Genomic DNA, 4,677 nt, shown 5'->3' on the forward strand with positions numbered 1-4,677 from the left:
AAAAAAAAAGATCACATGAACATCTTTTTCTCTGTCCTTAGGTCAATTCTTGTTCCTTACAGTGTATTGGGCCATGTTTGCTGGCTTCCAGGAGGTGGGCTATCAGCCTCCTATCCACCAGTTGCTGGCCTAGCCTGGGATAATGGAAGTTTTCAGATCCACTTCACACCTGCCAGTTTTAAGAAAACTTCAGAGCGTTGCCCAGACCCTACCTCCTGCTGCTTGTTTGCATTTTCATATGTCTTTATCTCAGGATACTGATCCTTGACATAGTCACAGCTTTGATTCAATCCCTTCAAGGGATCTGAGGATACAGCTCTCAGATCTGCCCCCTTCTGAGAAGCTGGATGAAATAAACCAGTTTACTGAGATTAAGAACTCTGAGGCTGAAAGCCATTGTAAGAGGGGACAGACAAAGCCATGAAGGCAGGCCCTGACTAGCATCTGAAAGGGTGACAAGAAAGATGACTTATAATCTGTCCATGGGCAGCAGAATTCAGACAGCAAGAAGCCATGTGCTTACCCATGTTCATAGCGCTGTTATCCACAGTGGCCAAAAGGTGGGCACAACCGGCATCCATATACAGATGAGTAAAAATACAAAATGTAGTGTATACATGCAACAGGGTATTACTCAGCCTTGAAAAAGTAAAATTCTGACACAAGCCAGGACATGAATGTACTTTGAAGATACATTATATATTATTATTATATAATATTATACTAAGAAAAATAAGGCAGTCACGAAAGGACAAATACTGCGTGGCTCCAATCACACGAGCTATCTGGAGTGACCAAACTCATAGAAAGAGGACATATATGGTATTGGAAGAGGCTGAGAGGGAAAGTGAGGGGCTAGTGTTTAAGGGGAACAGTGTTTCAGTTTGGGAAGACACAACATTCTGGAATTGGATGATGGTCGCACAATGTGAGTGTGTTTCATTTTTAAAGAGCCAGAAGTTCTTTGGTGGTTATATCGTTGGTTCCTAGCTGTGGTGTCTTGGGAACAGCTGCTTGGGGTATTCGGAACAGACGCCTAAATTTAGTCCTTGTTATAATCTGGGACTTGAATTCTCCCAAATGATCCTGTGTTGAAGATTCAGTCTCTAGTTCACAGTGCTGGGGAAGATGATAGAGCTTGTAGGAGGCAGACCCAGTGGAGGGAAGTCAGGTTGTTGAGGGCACGTCCTTGAAGCTGATGTTGGGCCTCAGTCCCTGCTCCCACCACAAAGGCACTGCCTCACCACAGGCCCAAAAGCAGCAAGGTCAAATGACCACAGACCAACGCCTCAAAATCATGAGCCAAACCGCCTTTCCTTCTTTTAAGTTTTCTCAGGCATTTTGTCACACAGAAAGCTGATTGACAGTCCTCAATGTGTCAATGGCTTTGTCTTGAAGCTGTTTAAATGAGATCATCTTATTTCTAGGAATTGCCAATGCATTTTGTGACACGCTTTATTGTGGCAAATATTTAGGTTACGATGGTTATGGACTGTAAAAAGCACATTTTAGTTTATCTTTAACAAAATGTTTTTCCAAGTGGATTGTGCTGTATTTTAAGAATTAGCTATCTGCAATCAATAACAAACACTGCTCTTTTAAACACTCCCTTGTCTTTGGGGCAGGAAATGAAATTATGTGGCTCTATACTAGGGGCGGCTCACAAGGTGGCTTGCGACCCCTCATTTCTGTCCTCTTTCCCTGACCTCCTCTGTAGCAGCAATCCCCTCTTCCCATTGTTCCCCCACCCATCTCTCCCACTGAAAGGAAGTTATCTAAGAGCTTAAAAAGCTCACCCACCTTCTATTCCAAAGACTAGCATACCATCTCTCCTAGGAATGGTCCTGATTTAAAGAATGCTCATTGTTTTGCAATGCGAACATACTGACATGACTGGTTATGGTGATAAAGTTTTCTATATGTTTTCACCACAATAAAAACTTCTCAAAGGAGGAGCCATAAGAAGAAAGCAACCCAACAGTGCCATGAGGAACAGAGGTAGAAGTCCAGGCATGAAACCCTGGGCCAGTGGGAGTGATTGTTTTGATGGTGGGTGAAAGGAAGGCCATGGACAGGTCTCCCTGCCTGGCATCCCACAACCAGGAGTCACCTGCCTGTGTGAAAATGGCAGGAATCAGGGCTGGGAGAGAGAGCGGCTCTGACGTCTGATAACCACAAAGCCTGCTTCTCCGTGGGAATACAGTTCACAGACCCTGGCGGATGCCTGAAACTGTGGACTTGAACAACACTCATATGCACAATATAGTCCTACATGCACACTCACAATAAAGTGCAGCTAACAACAGCAATAAAATAAGGCAATTCCAACAGTATAATTGTTCTCCTTCATTGTTTCATGGATGGAAGGTTCACACTAAACACAGATCTTAGCAACCTCAGATACGATGATTTTCATTTCTCGTTAATTAAGGATTTTCCTTCCCTTTTTCTCTTACAGGAAGTACTTTCTAGGGTCTCTTTGACATGTCTCAACTTCAAGCATCATCATTCTTGTCTTGGGTCCACTGTGAACGGTTATTTGAACATAAGCACTGTGATGCAATGACATTCTGATCACCACAAAGGCCACTAAGTGACTAAGGGCGAGTAGCGGACACAGCGTGAATCCACTGGACACGGGATGAGTCACATCCTGAGTGAGGCAGCATGGCGTGGGATTTCGCCACCCTGCTCAGAGTGGTACACCCGTTCAGAGCATGAATTGCTAATTCTGCATCTTTTCCGTTCGCTGCCTCCACTTGTGATTGATCAAGAGTATAAGACCATGGGCACTGAGACTGCACAGAAGGGACCTATTCTTCTCAAAGGGAGAGAATGAAGACTCTATTGGGTTGGGCAAGAGACTTACTAGATGGAATTTTACAGCCACCAAATCAAGGCTAGAGGGGTCAATCAGTGCCACTTAAGTGGATGTCTCAGTGCCCAAGAGTCTACACAGGCCCTCCTCAGCCTCACAGGGGCTGCTCTACGGCTTTGGATCAGCTCCTCTTCTGAACTTGGAAACAGAATAAGGCACCACTGCAGAGTGATTGGAAAGCCGATGTTCTTTGCCCTTTCCCAGCACTTCTGGGAAAAGCTGGCCAGCTTCTATATAGTGCATCTGCAACAGATCAGACCCACTCTTTCCAAGCCAATTCTAGATAATCTCTTTTCTTGTTTTGTCTGTCTTCTTCACCACGGCCCTCTCCATACTGGTTACACCTTCAGCCTTGAGAAAAGCAAAGTGAAGCCACGAACAGCCAGGATTCGGAGGAGGTGGCCTTTGCCCTTCCCCCTTGCCCTGAGCCTGCCTTCTCTCCTTGCCCTCAAGACAGGGAGAGAGGATGGCTGGGTGGTGGCCAGGCATGAGACAAAGTTGATGACTTTCAGCTCAACCTCATAATGAGGCAATCTTTAGGAATCCAGAACCTTCTTGCTTGCAGATATCTAAATAAACAAGCGGCAGTACCTCCTTGAGTGGGCGGTGATTAATGAAGGCGGCTTCTTACAGAATTTCTTCCCGTCCTTTGTTCCTTGTCCCCACCCTTTGGCATGGTTTCCCTGGGGATTTTTTTTCTTCCTGGAAGGTAGGGTTATGTACACACACATATAGTCAGTGAAATGCCAACAGGTTGACTTCAGGATCCATTGTCTCACCTCCCATGGATAGGGGAAGACCACAAATCCAGAGACCCAAGAACTAGACTGATTCAGACATTTATTTGGAACTGGATTTGTGTTATTTAACATGGTCACTCGACTGGAAAAAGTCAGTGATGACTGTTTGTCTGATTTGAGTATCTACAGAAAATTTCCACAAAGGCTGAGGCTCCTCAACCTTGGAAAGGATGGGAGCTGCCAATGGCTGTGGCAAGGGTCTGGAGAGCAAGGTAAAATTCATGCAATCTGAGTGTTCTTCCACTGGGTGCAATCAAACCACTCATTTCCCCCAAGTCATCTTGAAGAGAAGGGTTCTTTCTCAACACACGCACACACACATATGTACATGATGGTTTGTGTTATTTATATATATCTTCTAAAGGTCAGTGATTAAATATCACTGGGTAAAGCTTGTGTTTCTAAATCAAGGATGAAAAGTTCTTAAAGTAAATCATGCTGGACCAGAAACACCATACAATTAGAGAACTGGGGTTCCTCCATACCTGCCACTGTCTGGTTCTGCTGATTGTCCTGGGTGTGTGTTACTTAGCTGTGACTACCAACCAACCCACAGTCTTTTATTTCAGAAGAGCAGCAAATGCTGGACACCAGTTTCCTGTTCCTGTGGCCTGATATCTGTGTGTTCACACACAGAAAAATCAGATATGACACCCCCCCAATTGCAATGGTGCCCTGTAAGTCCAACATCAATGCTCAACTCTGACTTGCCATGGACTCCTGGGAACAACACCCCAGCACAGCTCACAGAAACAGCACAGAAATGAAATAGCATACCACAGACCGTGACATATCTAAACATGTGGCTCCGTTTCTTGGGTCTTTATACAAGAGCCATTGTCTGAATCCAGCACAGGCTCTGGCACGAGGACTGTGGCTCTCTCTGTCCCTTCTTTCCTCCCTCTGTGGTGAGCAGCTCAGGAGGGCAGCCCTGCATGTCCACTTCTTTTGTTGCTCACAAGCTGTGACAAGTGAGATTTGCATGTAGAAGGTTCTTCC

General features: G+C 45.2%; 1 long non-coding RNA gene across 1 annotated transcript in view; it reads left to right on the forward strand.

Moving 5' to 3' along the window:
* The window catches only part of LOC115070988, a 44,945-nt gene extending 41,468 nt beyond the window's left edge, over positions 1-3,477 (forward strand). Inside the window, exon 5 of the long non-coding RNA XR_003850092.1 lies at positions 2,459-3,477. This is a non-coding gene — a long non-coding RNA (uncharacterized LOC115070988). The remainder of the gene's footprint in view (positions 1-2,458) is intronic.
* The last annotated feature ends 1,200 nt before the right edge of the window (positions 3,478-4,677 follow it).

This window comes from Nannospalax galili, unplaced genomic scaffold (genome assembly GCF_000622305.1).
Source record: "Nannospalax galili isolate Female #2095 unplaced genomic scaffold, S.galili_v1.0 scaffold737, whole genome shotgun sequence".
Classification (NCBI taxonomy): domain Eukaryota; kingdom Metazoa; phylum Chordata; class Mammalia; order Rodentia; family Spalacidae; genus Nannospalax; species Nannospalax galili.